Below are 17261 nucleotides of genomic sequence, written 5' to 3' on the forward strand. Positions count from 1 at the left end.
CATTTCTTATTAGTCACCTATTATTACCAACCGTAGGTTAACAGGTTCGCTTAGCTAACCCCAAAATTCCTCGTTTCACTGGGTAACAGGTCCGCTTAGTTATCAGATTCTATTCCAAAGAACCACCTTGAGGTTCGCTTACAAGATGTAATTCCAAATAACGCATTAAGATTTATGAATTTAGGTTTGATACTAGTAGTTAGACTCGGTTCGCTCGGTCCACTTTATAGCGTTGTTTTCACACACAATTGCTCCACAGAATCCCTCTGCAAGGTCTCGTGTTTTCGACTTGTGTAAAGAGTCAAGAAACTATTACGTATTCCCTAACTTTCACTAGCTTTAGATTAAGTTAACAAATAAATTTAGTGTGCACTCTAAACAATCTATCAATTAATCATAAACACTCATATTAGTAAAAACAAATGATAATCATGTGAAAACTTCGAAGTAGAATTAAAACAAAGCTCAAAACATGTTAAAAACTAGGAATTCATCCTTAATCAACAATAAAATTAGCTACTCATGGTTTTAAAGTTCACAAAAAATAAAGAAAAGAGAAAGCAAACAACAACCAAAGTGTAGTGTGTGTAGAGGTGTAAAGTGTATAGATAAAAGTACAGAACTTCTCTATTTATAGGCTTCAATTTTATCTCCAATCCTCCAAGGAATAGAATCCCTTCCCCGTTCAATATCCAAGTCCTTGTGTTTTTAAAATTCCTCCTCTTCTCTTCCAAATTCAATTTCAAGTAAAATTCCACATCCAATTCGAAATCCAAATCCAAGTCATCACACCCATGAGAAAAGCTCACACAAAATTCTGTTATTTTGGATCTCCGGAATAATCCTGGTTCCACCGGAATCCGACCACAAAAGTTACTGTTGTTCACCTGAGATTCTTCTTGGGAAAAATATGGTTTGGTCCTTTTTTAGGTGGTCTCATGTCTATTTGGTCCTTTCAGAAATCACATTTTCCATTTGGTCCATAATTATTAAAATATCTAAAGTACCCCTTCCCTCTCTTATTTTTTCCCCTCACGTGAATGGTTTCTCTCTCTTGTTTATTTTCTCTACTAATTTCTCTCTCCTTCTAACCTTAATATTTAAAAGTTTAAAAATTAAATATCTCTCAAAATATATGTCAAAAATTAATAAATTTTATATATTCGGAAAGCCTCGACGATAGCTTTCCAACGAGTACCATTGTCGCTATGTTTCAGAGCTTTTATTTTTTTCGGTATCATAGTAGTTCATTCCGAGAATGAACACTATTTTATAACATGGTAGTTCATTCTAGTTCTAGCAGTTCATTTCGTAGAATGAACTCGTATACACTAGCAATTTATTTTGTAGAATAAACTCATAGTAATTGTTCAATTTGAAGAATGAAGTCGCAATGGTAGTTCATTATTATAGTTCATATTGAAGAATGAACTCGTGATAGATGTTCTTAATTTCGAATGAACTCATAACAGTTGTTCATATTGTAGGATTGATAATTCATGTTGTAAAACGAACTTGTAATAGTAATTAAAAATGGTAGTTCATATTGTAGAATGAACTCGTAATAGTTGTTCATTATGCTAGTTCATTTTATAAAATGAACTCGTAAACGGTAGTTCATATTGTAGAATGAACCCGTGATAGGTGTTCATATTGTATAATGAACTCGTAATAATAGTTCATTATACCATTTCATTTTGTAGAGTGAAGTCGTATGGTAGTTCATTTTGTAGAATGAACTCGTATGTTATTTAATCCAAAGAGTTCATTTTTTGGAATGAACTAACTAGCATGATAGTTCATTAAAGTAGTTTATTTTGTAGAATGAACTCGTATAATAGTTAATTAAAGTAATTCATTTTATAGAATGAACTCGTATAATAGTTTATTTTATAGCTAAATGATAGGCACATTTTTGTGTCTTATATAATCTCAATTGTAGATATTATTAGTGCTCGATTTTATATTTATTATGTCTTTTTATGTCCCTGTAAGTATTTTTGGAGAAATGAGCTTTGGCGGCGAAATTGGCTAAAAAAGTGGTTTTTGCGCTCGTGGGAGAAAATTATTATACGGACTCTCACTTTGGATAAGGGGTAACCTAATTACTAAGGGGTGACCCATTTCCAGGCATCTGCTAAAGGGAGACCAGCCATAGATAAGGGGGAGGTCACTTTCTTCCCAAATTCAAATAAAAAATTTTGGCGGGAAAATATTCATCACGTCTGCATGATTTTTGGGTGATGATTCTATCGAGTTCCAGAGCGATTCAATGGCTGAAATTGATTGGGTTTACTCCTTAGGCCTAAACAGGCCTGGTGAAGTCTTTTGTTTGAACCCAAATTGCTAGAATAGTCGGAAAAAGAAATAGAAGTCAAGTTATACACGGTTTGTTGTTGGAGCTATTTTTGGGAGTGCTAAGGTGATTAAAAGAGGGATATGCTTCCCAAAGATACATATCTATATAAGGAAGAGTTTGAGATAAGTTGGAAAGCTCAGAAATGCGTGAAACAATTTTGGGAAGAGATTATTGCCGTAACTGCCAAGGAAGGAAAGAAGAGATTTCGAGGAGTTTTGGGGAGATTAAATCGCTCTGTTTGTTATATATAAGTGGCTGGGAAGTCGAGACTTTGAAGTGGAGAGTTTGGGGGTCGATAGAATCGGAGCAGAGAAGCGCAGGTGAAGTTGCAGGAATATTCACTTGCTGCTGGTGAACAAGAGAAGCTGAAGAACATTGGACAGACGAGAACAGTCGCAAAGGCTGTCGTATTCAAACAACACATCATAAGTATCGCTGTTCAATAGATCACATATATCATAAGCTGTCATATTTTCTCTGTAATAGTTAAACACCCGTTGTAACAGCTGTTTGTAACGCCAATACAGCGTTGCAAACTGTCTGCTTTATAAGTTTTCTCTTGTTTTTCACCTATTTGAGCTATGAACCCCTATTTTGAGAACGTGAATAATATGAGGAGCTAAGCCCCAATACTGGGACAAATGAGGAAGCTATTTTTCATGCATGCGGTAATTCTACTTATTTCTTGTATGACTTTTTGCACTTGATTTAATTGTTTTATGATTTTCACTAATTAGTTGTGATTTCGTTTGATAACGTATGCTTAGTCTTAATACTTTTGATGCGTTATGCTTGTGATTTACAATTAATCTTTTAAAAATCCACATTGGCAAAGAAGAAGAGTCTATAAAAAGTTAACTTTGGAGCTATAAATGTCTAAAATAATTAGTTGAACCACATGAACATGAGAATTGGTGGAATCCGAAGACCTAGTATCTCTCGTTATCGTGACAATCTTGTGAGTATATTTTCTTTATTTTAGTGTTTTCTTTATTTTTTTAAGTCTAGAATCGAGTCTTTACAAGTCCGAGCGAACGATACTTTACTTACCACTTGAAAAATTACGTCAATTTTTGGAGCCGCCGACGCGGACTTGTATTTAGATTTGTTTTAGGTTTCTTTTTATTTTTATTATTTTTTGTTCTTTTTTACGCGTTTTGGTATTTTTCGATTCTTTTCAGATTTGGAGCGAAGCTACAAGGGAAGAAAAAGTGTTATAAAAGGAAAGCATCACCAAAGAAGGAAAGAAAAGAGGAATCCGAAAGGAGTGAAGAAGAAGATTTTGTATATAGTTATTTTGTTTTATTTTTAGAAACTGTAAATAGGGTGTTATTTTTGTAATTTTTCTTTTCCTTTTTGGACATTTTTATTTTTGGACTTTTTGGACATTCTTGGACATTATTTTGAAACCCTAAGGAAGGGTCAAAATTAAATATCAACTGTTTCAGGGAGGGACGACAGTTACGATATTGTCTCGGCCCCTCGGGTTCGTACACTGACATTGGAGTCGGTGGCCTGAGTCGACTTCAACGGTTCATCGCCCGTCTGGTACGGGAGGTAAGATTCTATCCACCCACGAATCCCCTGTCAGTGGATTTTATTTTTTGTGACAACTCACACCCCTGCAATAGAATGTCGAACTGGTATTACAATAGCCAATACAATGAATATCAGACTGAGTTTCAAAATGGACGTTACTACTTTGACCATAGTGTGAATAATGGTTGGGAACATCAGCCTTTTGAAGGTTATGGTCCATACCATGGTGAGTCCCAATTACTATCCACACGCCAACCGGTCATACGAGAAAAATTCCTCTCTACTAGAGTCAACACGTAAGTTAGCTGAGTCGACACGTAAGTTAGCAGAAATGAATAACTTAGTTATGGACGAAAGCAATGCAACGAGTGAACTTTCTTTCCTAGATTCAATCAGGAAGTCATGTAAGTCGACTCAAAATATTTTGTTAGAGGCCCAGAACATAAGTGCTCTTAATTTCCAATATAGTGTTTCCAATAGTACCTTTGAAAATGAAGATAGTTATTCATATAATCAAGATGACGAGGATAAAATTGGTAACACTACTTTTTTAGATGAGGTTCAACCATTTTCATGTTATTATAATGATGATGAGGATAGTGTTGATGAAGAATTTGAAATAAGTAGGCATAGTGATCAGGAATTTTTTACTCCAATTGAGCTTAATAATGATAATGTTTCTAGTTCAAATCCAAATAATTTTAATAATTATTCACCTATTCAAAAGTACGAGGATTTGACTAGAGATACCCCCATTTTAGACGATGTAGTATTTCCTTTTGATTACGAAGCTAATAATGGTTTAGAGGAACGAGTTTTTTTTGAGAATATTGTTTTAGAGTCTAGCGATTTAGAAACATTAGTCTTAGACAAAGAAAGTGAACTCGTAGAGATGAGTGAGGATGAACCATACTTAGAAGAATTAATTGACCATTTTCAGGAATCTAATGACCTTGAAATTAGGGAAGTTGTGACTAGTCTTTCTAGAGACACTGAAAACTCTAAGTTTGGGGTGATTATCATTCTCCATGTGCTTTAACTATTAGAAAGGTCCCTCACTTGGGACTTGACATATGTGCCTCAACCATTTACAAGATTATCTTCATACACGTTTTCCTGAACCTAGTGATGTCCATAAGGAAGTTCAGTTGTTAGAAACCCATCCTCTGGTTGATGTGGTTTACCCAGGCTTTTCCCACCAAATATTTTTCGTCCAATTGTGGGGACGTATAAGTTTCATATGTGTCAATTATTAAGTTTTGAGACTAAACCTAATTACTTTAGGAGATTAGGGTCGACACATTTGTTTAAGGAAGACCACCACTCTCATTGTGGTCAGCTGTGTGAGTCAAAACTGATTGACTTTAAGGATCCACAATTATTCAGGTTATTATTATGTGCTTCTAAGTTTTTACTTGAGTTTTTCCAGACTCTAATACCTGAACCGTACCTTATCTTTGAGGAATTCCAGCGCTTGAAAATATTTTATCTAGACCCTTTCATAGAGCCTGAACCTGAACCACAACTAGATGTAGTTGTCTTAAACAAGAAACTAGACAAGGGTGCGCTTTATTTGTTAATTTTCTTGGCATGTTGCAGATTCCTTTTACTTGTGATAGCTCTATTTGTTTTTGATGACCCACAGATATTTCAGCTATTACTTTATGATACGAGGTGATTAATCCTTTCTTATGTCTGGCTGAAGACGTTAAACTTAGCACTTTTTGGGAGGTAACCCAATCTCATGCAACACGGTAATATCTTTCCTTATCTCTTTTGCTTCAAATGGTAACAGTTTCTCCTTGTTCATTCTTTTAATTTTATCATTAGAACATTGAGGACAATGTTAGATTTAAGTTTGGGGGTATGGGAGAAACTTTTTAGTTGCAATAAATAAACTCCAGAGCCTAGAAATTTATACCTATTAAGGATGGCACTAACCAATCTAAGTGGATGGAAGCATTTTGATTATAGGAGTTGAGGAACCAATCTGATTAGATGGCAATATCTAAAGAGTCTATTCATAAAAGCACAGATCTCAGGTGTTAGAAATAACATGGTAGTTTCGCCGTATCTCGTTGAGTCCTTTTCACTTCTGTTTTTATTTTTCTTTTTAAATATGTTTCTAAGTGATTTGGTGGGGCTCACGATTCAAGTTGTTACCAATGCTAGGGTGAATTAGAGTGATTGAGATACCATGAAAAAAAAGGTTGGAAAAAAAAGGAGATGAAAAAAAGAAAAAGAAATTGAGACCAGACCATTTGACCAAAAGGAATAAATTCAATAAAGTCGACCACTGGTACCCTTGTATATGCCAGTTGTGTTGACCTAGAGTTAGGTTATCGACCATTGGTTCCCTTGTATATGCCAGAGTGTTGATGTTAGTCAGACTAGTACCTCAATCCATTAGGATAGGTTCATTTTGGCGGAGGCCTTCAGACAGATATGGGAAACGCCGTTCACTTAGTAAACATCAAAACCATCTATGTTTTTCTCTATATCCATCTTCTTGATATATCCATGTGATTAGTTTTGACTCCGGATATTGATGTCCATAGTGCAACTATCTGAGTAGATCTCTGTCACTTATATATGAATTTTAGTATGCTTGAGTGCAAACTCGTGTACAACAATTGGAATTTCGCATCAGGGTACTTCCTCTTATAGTCAATAAGTATGCCAACCAAGGAGATTCTTTAGTGCCTTCCAAGGTTCTGCGTAGATAGTTAGGGTCTGGAGTAAAGGTTTTGTGGGTATATCTCTTGTAAGCCCTCCCGAAACTATAACTCGGCCACTAGGGCCACCCAGGGGTTTAAAGGCTTATTGCATACGCTAAATGCAGTCGACGATGCATGCGACAGTGAGTTAGGATTTTATTTTCTATTTGATTTGCTCGAGGACTAGCAAATAATAAGTTTGGGGGTATTTGATAGGCACATTTTTGTGTCTTATATAATCTCAATTGTATATATTATTAGTGCTCGATTTTATATTTATTATGGCTTTTTATGTCCCTGTAGGTATTTTTGGAGAATTAAGCTTTTGCGGCGAAATTGGCTAAAAAAGTGGTTTTGCGCTCGTGGGAGAAAATTACTATACGGACTCTCACTTTGGATAAGGGGTAACCTAATTACTAAGGGGTGACTCATTTCCAGGCATCTGCTAAAGGGAGACCATCCACAGATAAGGGGGAGGTCACTTTCTTCCCAAATTCAAATAAAAAATTTTGGCGGGAAAATATTCATCACGTCTGCATGATTTTTTGGTGATGATTCGATCGATTTCCAGAGCGATTCAATGGCTGAAATTGATTGGGTTTACTCCTTAGGCCTAAACAGGCCTGGTGAAGTCTTTTGTTTGAACCCAAATTGGCTAGAATAGCCGGAAAAAGAAATAGAAGTCAAGTTATACACGGTTTGTTGTTGGAGCTATTTTTGGGAGTTCTAGGGAGATTAAAAGAGGGATATCCTTCCCAAAGATACATATTTATCTAAGAAAGAGTTTGAGATACGTTGGAAAGCTCAGAAACGCGTGAAACAATTTTGGGAAGAGATTATTGCCGTAACTGCCAAGGAAGGAAAGAAGAGATTTCGAGGAGTTTTGGGGAGATTAAATCGCTCTGTTTGTTATATATAAGTGGCTGGGAAGTCGAGACTTTGAAGTGGAGAGTTTGGGGGTCGATAGAATCGGAGCAGAGAAGCGCAGGTGAAGTTGCAGGAATATTCACCTGCTGCTGGTGAACAAGAGAAGCTGAAGAACATTGGACAGACGAGAACAGTCGCAAAGGCTGTCGTATTCAAACAGCACATCAGAAATATCATTGTTCAATAGATCACATATATCATAAGCTGTCATATTTTCTCTGTAATAGTTCAACACCCATTGTAACAGCTGTTTGTAACGCCAATACAACGTTGCAAACTGTCTGCTTTATAAGTTTTCTCTTGTTTTTCACCTATTTGAGCTATGAACACCTATTTTGAGAACGTGAATAATATGAGGAGCTAAATCCCAATACTGGGACAAAGGAGGAAGCTATTTTTCATGCATGTGGTAATTCTACTTATTTCTTGTATGACTTTTTGCACTTGATTTAATTGTTTTATGATTTTCACTAATTAGTTTTGATTTCGTTTGATAACGTATGCTTAGTCTTAATACTTTTGATGCGTTATGCTTGTGATTTACAATTAATCTTTTAAAAATCCACCTTGGCAAAGAAGAAAAGTCTATAAAAAGTTAACTTTGGAGCTATAAATGTCTAGAATAATTAGTTGAACCACATGAACATGAGAATTGGTGGAATCCGAAGTCCTAGTATCTCTCGTTATCATGACAATCTTGTGAGTATATTTTCTTTATTTTAGTGTTTTCTTTATTTTTAAGTCTAGAATCGAGTCTTTACAAGTCCGAGCGAACGATACTTTACTTACCACTTGAAAAATTACATCACTAAAAAATAAGGCAAAAATTAAAAGCTCTGAAATATAGCGACAATGGTACTCGTTGGAAATCTATCGAAGAGGGCTTTCCGAATATATAAAATTTATCATTTTTGGACATATGGTTCAAAAGATATTTAAATTTTAAGTTTTTATTTATTTATTTTTATTAAGAGAGAGAAAAAAACAAATGTGTGACATCACCTTAGGACCAAACCATTATTTTCTAGGACTAAACAATAATATAAGGGTATTTATGCCACTACAAGATGACATTTACATCATCCATGACATCACCCTAGGATCAAACTATAATTTTTAGGACCAAAGTATAATATATTTTTCTAAAAACGACCAAACAGACAGTTGACTGAGTCAACTGGACCAAACTCATCCTAATATATTATTTTTAGGACCATATGGTATTTCCTACATTCTTCTTTGACATGGAATATTCCGTCAAGATACCGTCAGAATTAACTGTCAAATTAACAGTCTTCGTTAGTCAATGGGGTCAAGGGGAAGAGAGTCAGCTCAGTCAGCTGTCTTAGTCAGGGCTGAGTGGTCTGAGTTACTGTGTCGGATCGGCTCATCGCCGGTTTCCTGGCCAACTTCCGGCCTCTTTCTATTTTCCTGCGATAGCCTAACATACATCTACACAATCATCATTTAATTCAATTCCAGAACTTTTGTGTCATACTATTTTCCTGCGACATCCTAACAAACATCTGCACGATCATCATTCATTCAATTCCAGAACTTCTGTGTCATACCCATTTTAACAGCATCTCTTCTCTGTGTAGAAACAACACTCCAATCTTTGTAGACGATTAACAACTTCAATTTCATTTCTATCTCAGTCCGTTTCATCCATACCATCAGAGGTTCATAGATCCAACACCCAATTTTTGATAGCAAACACCTTCTCAGCCGATTTCTCCACCACAACAAAACCCCAGCTTCTCTCTCAAAATCGACCACGAACCCCATCAATTTAACTTCCAAATCCTCTTTCTGCTCTATAGGATCAGAATCTCGCAACAGTGATATCTTAGCGAAATTATCAACAACACAACACAACAACGTCCCAGAACAATTTCAGAAATGATATAATAAACGATGACAGCTAAAATCATGAGGAATATGTGATAGTCCTGCGAAAATTAGAGAGTTTGCGAGATTAACATTTGTAAGGCTACGAGAATGTCGCAAGCCATATTCGAAAATAAAGGACAGATTAGCTGACATCCACTATGTAGTTCCCTATAAATAGTCGTTCAGTTGTAAAGGAAAGAGAGAGATCTTTTTGAGTAAGAAACAAGTAAATAGGAGAGAGAAAGTCTAGATCATAGGTTATTCTTGATTCCTTTATCTTTTCTTGTAATAATATTCAAAAAATTGATCAATAAAATTAAGAGTGTAAATCTAAAAATGAGTTGAATAATAATGAAATCATATGAGGGGTGTAGTGTAGGATTTCATGCAACTACATAATGGCGCTAGAAACAGGGACTTCAAGATCGAAAGTTGAAGATTGTTGTTGAGAATGTTCAAATCAAGAAAGTGACTAAATAAATCAGTGAACTAGTTAAAAGAAAGATGATTAGAATTAATGAAGATGACAAAAGATTGGAGTGTAATATGATAACAAAAACGATGGTTAATGAATTCCATGAAAACATCAAAGGAAGAGTACATAAACGAAATTTTGAAGGAAGAAAGGTTATGGCGGTAGAAAAGACATCGCCCTTGAAAGATTGGGAAAAGCAAAAAATTACATTCATGGCGGCAGAAACACCAAAATAAAAATTGAACCACACATCTCTGTTGGTTATTATGGTTCCTATTGCGCGAAAAGAGAAGGAGAAAACAACAAAATCCATGGGAGAATGGATATTGAACAGAACTTTAATCGATATAGGAAGTTCAGTGGATATAATATTTTATCATGCATTCCGGGGAATGGGATTTAAATATGAAGAAATGTCCAGTTCAACATATTTTGTTCACGGCTTTGGAAAATCCACAACAAAACCTAAAGGAGAAATAGTGGTACGAATTCCACTTGGAGAGATCGAAACACACGTAACACTGTGTGTGGTGGATATGGAATCGCCATATAATATGTTATTAGGAAGACCATGGATACATGCAATAAAAGTTGTAGTATCAACGTTGCATCAATGCATTAAATTCCCCAAACCAAATGGAATAGGTGAAATCAGGGGAGATGTTGACAATGCGAAATTATGTCATCAAATTGAAGTAAAGCATTATGAAGGACAAGCAAAAAAGAAACAATTTCGCAGAAAGTTGGCAAAAGAAGCAAAGAAAGAAGAAGAATTTAGAGTATATATGATAAGGGCAAAAGAAGGCAAAGGAATACCCAGCGAAATTTTGGAGGAAGGAGAAGGACCAGTAAAAACAATAAAAGAACCAACACCAATGGGAGAACCTAAACCCAGTTACACTGCCGCAGAACCAACAAAAGAAATAAATGTTGGGACTATAGAAGAACCTCTAATATTGAGAATTGGAACCAAAATGGATGTGGAAGAAGAAGAAAGAACTGTTAACCTTTTGCGAGAATATAAAGATGTTTTCGCAGGAAGCATGGATGAGATACCGGGAATAGATCCATCAATTGCATGCCACAAGTTGGAGATTAACAAAAATGTGAGACCATTTAAACAGAGAATAAGAAAAATTGCAACAACTTACCATTCCCAAATAGAAGAAGAACTACAGAAAATGCTTGATGCGGGAATCATAAGAGAAGCTAAATACCCAGAATGGATAGCGAATATGGTCATTGTCCCAAAAAAACAAAGGAATCAGGATTTGCATAGATTTCACTGATTTAAACAAAGCTTGCCCCAAAGATAGTTTTCCGTTACCAGATATTCCTCAAATGGTGGAATCCGCAGCGGGAAATGATAGAGTATCGTCTTTAGATGGGTACAAAGGGTATAACCAAATCCCTCTCGCTGAAGAAGATCAAGAACATACTGCTTCTTGCCCCTAGAGGTTTATATTGTTACACGAAAATGCCATTTGGTTTGGGAAATGCGGGAGCGACATACCAAAGAATGATGAGAAGGTGTTCGCAAAATGGATACACAAAACATTAGAAGTATATGTGGATGACATGTTAGTAAAGAGTAAAGAAGCTAAAGACCATGTACAACCTGAGGGAGATTTTTGAACAAATGCGGCAGTATAACATTAAATTGAATCCTGAGAAGTGTACTATTGGAGTTGCATCGGGAAAATTTTTAGGCTACATTGTATCAAAGGAAGGAATACAGGTTGATCCAGAAAAAGTGCAAGCAGTTCGTGACATGCCAACACCAGCAACAATAAAATGTACAAAAGTTGAATGGGCTTCTAGCTTCGCTGGGGAGATTCATTTCGTGATCATCAGACAATGCAAATATTTTTTCGATATACTCAAGAAGGTTGCGAAATTTAAATGGACTGATGAATGTGAAAAATCTTTTCAAGGGATCAAAGAACATCTTATGAATACAACCATTTTACAAAAAGCAGAATCAGGAGAAGAATTATTGATCTATCTTGCGACGACGTCGCATGCATTAAGTGTTGTGTTATTGCGAATAGACGCAGGAGTGGAGAAGCCCATCTATTACATTAGCAAAACTTTTAATGTTGCCGAGAAGAATTATTCAAAGATTGAGAAGCTAATCTTAACATTAGTTTATGCATCATTTAAGCTCCGCATATATTTTCAAGCGCACAAGATAAAGGTATTAACAAAAGTACCAATTGAATCAGTGATGAAGAATTCTAAAAGATCAGGAAGAGTGGAGAGGTGGAATGCACAAGTAGGCCACTTTGACGTTAAATATGAAATTTTGTCTTCACCAAAATCACAAGTTGTTGCAGATTTCTTGGCAGAATTTCCTTTAGAATAAGATGAAGCGGTAGAAGAAATGATGGATATAGAAGAAGAACACGGAGATCCAAAAGATTTATTAACAGAACCAAATAGATGGGAGATATTGGTAGATGGATCATCAAATGGAGAAGGCAATGGAGTTGGAATTGTTTTAATTTCGCCATAAGGAATGAAAATGGCTTTCTCATTCAGATTGGAATTCACATCCACCAATAACGAAACGGAATATGAAGCTGTGATACATGCCTTAAAATTCGCAATAGAAATGAAACTAGAAAATGCCAGGATCACTAGTGATTCGCAACTAGTTATTCGCCAAATAAAGGGAGAGTATACTACAAATGAACCATCCTTGAAGAAATACAAGAAACTCGTTGAAGAATTGTCAGCGAAAATCCCAAAAAAAAATGGAGGCACATTTCAAGAAAGGATAACAGACTCGCAGACGCTTTTGCTTTTATCTCAAGCATGATGACAGATCCAACTGCGAGATGCATAAAAATACAAACACTTCTATCACCATCAATCAATAAAGAAGGAGAAAAAGTGGATGTGATGATAATAAACAATGAAGAAGAACAACAACAATTCGCAGATTGGAGAATGGAACTTCATGCATATTTGGCGAAAGGAGAAACACCAAGAAATAGATTAGAAACACACAAGTTAAAAAGCCGCGCAACGAATTATGAATTAAGAGATGGATTGTTATACCGAAAATCCTTTAATGGACCATCACTCAGATGTTTGACAGGAGAGGAAGGAGAAAAAGTGCTAAAAATGTTACATAGTGGGGATGCTGGCAATCATAGCGGGGGAAGATCTTTGGCACATAGAGCAAAAATGCAAGGCTATTACTGGCCATACATGCATGAAGATGCCAAACAAATATCAAGACGTTGCGAAGATTGTCAGCGGCATGGAAAGAAAATACATGCACCTGGAGCACCACTATCATCTTCAACCAGTGTGTGGCCTTTTGGAAAGTGGGGTTTAGATATTGTGGGACCATTTTTACCAGGTTCTGTACAAAGAAGATATTTAATAGTCTCAACAGATTATTTCACAAAATTGACAGAAGTGAAGGCAGTACAACATATTCGCGACAAAGATATATTTACATTCATATTCGAAAATATCATTTGCAGATTTGGAATTCCTGCGCAGTTGGTATCTGATAATGGGAAACAATTTGAAGGACAAAATATAGAAATGCTACTTAATGCATTCAAGATAAAATGTCGAAAGTCTACTCCTTTGTATCCACAAGCTAATGGGCAGGCAGAAGCAACAAACAAAACAATTGCAGATGTATTAAAGAAGAAATTGGAAGGAAATCACAGAGCATGGTGCGAACAAGTACATAATGCAGTATGGGCTTATAATACAACTAGAAGAGAAACTACTGGAATGTCACCTTTTTGTTTAACATACGGAGTTGAAGCGGTGTTACCAATAGAAGTTGTTATTCCAACTACAAAAAGAGAAGCTTGGGAGAAAAATCTTAGTGCGGCTTTGATCTTAAACAAACTTGATGAATTAGAAGCTCAAGCTTCAGTATTAATTCCAGTAGCAGAAGATAACAGACATTCTTTGCCAATATTCTCATTATCGCAAGCCTCTCCTTCATTTCGGTTTTGATCTTCGCCTTGACTAGCACCTTGATTATCGCCAGCAATTACTTCTTCAGGAGAGATTTCTTTCTCATTTTGATTAACACCAGCAGATGCTTCCTTAGAAGGAATTTATTCCTCACCTTCCAAGAAATCATCCTCTGCACCACTTTCATAATCATAATCACTATCAGCAGGACGAGGAACTTCATCATCATCTACTTCCAAAGGTTCAATTGATGTGGAAGGAAGAGATTTGGACAGTAAAATATCATTTACAAGGACTTCAGCCCGGAGAGAACTTGACGAAGAAGTGCTCTCTGATGATTCCTATCTTGAATATCCTTAAAATAAGCAAGATAATCAAGTCTTCTTTCTGCTCGGTCGCGGAAACCAGTAAGAGTAGAGACGAGCAATGCATTTTCTTTGCGAATCTTGGCATATTTAGCCTCCAAAACAGAAATGGAGGAATGAAGATTCTTCTCAGACTCTGCGAAAAGTAAAATACAAAATTTAAATAAGATGAATAATTCAGAAAGATATGACAAATAAAAGATAGTTAAGGCAGTCAAACTATTATGACTACCTTCCTTTTGCGAAATAAGGTGTTGAGTCAAGGACAGACAACTATTCTCCCAACGGTCCATTGCGTCATCAAATTTATCTCCAACTAAACCTTTAAGTCGAGACTGAAGATTTTTCTCTTTAGAAATAAGAAAGGCATTTTTCTTCGCAAGAGAAGAATAAGATTCTTCTAATTTGGAATATTGTTCTTTAAGTTGATTCTCCTTTACACTTAAAGCTATTCTACCTTGAATGAGTGTATCTCTTTCAGCGATAGATGACTCTGTTACTTCTTTAAGTTCATTTCTCAAAGAGCGAAGAGATTGCTCTTGGTCATCACATACTTTCTGAAGAATGCTAAGTTGTTGCGAAGATATCGCCATCTTGTTTAAACAAGTTCGCTTCTTTTGAGATAAGGTTTTATTCTCATCTGATAAAGTTTTCATCCCTAAATTAGCTTTAAATAAAGAATAAGAAAGGTGGGATACTTCATTACTTAATAAATCTTGTCTCTGAACTAATTGGGTATTTTCATTGGTAAGATTATTTATATGATCAAGAGAATATGAATAAAGGTTATCTAATTGGTTATATTGATCCATCAAAATTTCTTTATCAACACGGGCTTCTTCAACCGCAGATTCAAATTGATATCTCTCCATTCGTTTCTGGTTTAAGGCTTAACATGCGAAAGAGGGATTTCAAGGATAATTAAATATGAGAAGGATAAAACCATTAAAAGAGCAAATTGAAGACACAAATAAGAAAATCATACCTCTCAATTCACCATTCTTCTTGCGAAGATTGTCACGATCCAACAAAACATTCTGAAGCTTTTGATTTTCGAGACGAAGAGCATTACATTCTTTTTCCAAAGCTGTCTGCAAAGCAGCTCTGTCAGAACCTAAATGCTTGCTCAGAATTTCGCAAACATTAGACTTGATAGGATCAATATAAGACTTCTTGCCATCATCCAGGAATTCAGATAAAACTTTGAAAGCAATATATATTCCCTTCACGGTTTCTTTCGAAAGAGGAAAAGAATTAGGTAGAGAACTGGCAGTGATATAAGGTTGAGAAACATTCTCAATAGGAAGAGAAGTTTCATTCATAGAAGGATCAACAAGGGGAGTTTCAATCATTGAAAGATCAGCTGAAGAAATGAAGTCTGAGGCAGCTTTTTCGCGAATGGGAGATAAAGGTTTATCTTGCGAAGATGTCACATGAGATTTAGAAGAGATGAGTAAGTGGAATGGAACATAAGTTGGAACAGTTTTAAGGTGGCGAGATTTCTTGAGAGGTTTATGGACATCCTTATCACCCTGCGAATTACAATCCAGATAAGAAACAGAGGCAACAATATTGTTATTAGAAAAGAATAGTGTTTCTTACTACATTCTCATTCGCAGACTTTCTTTTATGCGCAACAACCTTATGCTACGATTTGGGAATATTAGGGTTCTGAACTGTAAATTTAGTATTGGAGGCGCTTTTGCTGAAATAACAAGAGTATGGGAATCACATAAACAACATCAAATAAGGAAATAAACAAGATCAATTTCAGCAAAACCCATAAAGAAGAAAAAAGAAAACTAACCTTGATGAATCCATGGAAAATAGTAGCAGGAAGATTATTTCGAAGAAAATTATGAAAGATGAAGATCTGTAGAAGAAATAGTATGAAGATGAACACAAGAAATAGTATGATCTGAAGAAGAACTTAAAAAGATTGAAGAAGAAAGAAGAAAAATTGCAATAACGGATTTGTAGAAGAACGATGAAGTTGCAGAGAAAATAAAAAGAAAGAAAAAGAGAGAGAGAGAAAGAATATATATAGAGGGAATTTTTCCTCGAAAATATAAACACGATTAATACGAAAAAATATAAACGGTTAAAAAACAGCGGTTACAAAAGACGTGTCAAGAAATAGATGGAAGAAAGAGTACGTGTGATAAATGCAGAATATGAAGAAATGAACAGCTGCGACATTTCTCACATCATTCTCTACTTCACATAAAAGATATGAGAAGAGGCAAGATGTAGGATCAGAATCTCGCAACAGTGATATCTTAGCGAAATTATCAACAACACAACACAACAGCGTCGCAGAACAATTTCAGAAATGATATAATAAACGACGACAGCTAAAATTATGAGGAATATGTGATAGTCCTGCGAAAATTATAGAGTTTGCGAGATTAACATTTGTAAGGATACGAGAATGTCGCAATCCATATTCGAAAAAAAGAAACAACTTACCATTCCGAAATAGAAGAAGAACTACAGAAAATGCTTGATGCGGGAATCATAAGAGAAGCTAAATACCCAGAATGGATAGCGAATATGGTCATTGTCCTAAATAAAAACAAAGGAATCAGGATTTTCATAGACTTCACTAATTTAAACAAAACTTGCCCCAAAGATAGTTTTCCGTTACCAGATATTCCTCAAATGGTGGAATCCGCAGCGGGAAATGATAGAGTATCGTCTTTAGATGGGTACAAAGGGTATAACCAAATCCCTCTCGCTGAAGAAGATCAAGAACATACTGCTTTCTTTGCCCCTAGAGGTTTATATTGTTACACGAAAATGCCATTTGGTTTGGGAAATGCGGGAGCGACATACCAAAGAATGGTAGAGAAGGTGTTCGCAAAATGGATACACAAAACATTAGAAGTATATGTGGATGACATGTTAGTAAAGAGTAAAGAAGCTAAAGACCATGTACAAGACCTGAGGGAGATTTTTGAACAAATGCGGCAGTATAACATTAAATTGAATCCTGAGAAGTGTACTATTGGAGTTGCATCGGGAAAATTTTTAGG

The sequence above is a fragment of the Papaver somniferum genome, chromosome 1, assembly GCF_003573695.1.
Source record: "Papaver somniferum cultivar HN1 chromosome 1, ASM357369v1, whole genome shotgun sequence".
Classification (NCBI taxonomy): Eukaryota; Viridiplantae; Streptophyta; class Magnoliopsida; order Ranunculales; family Papaveraceae; genus Papaver; species Papaver somniferum.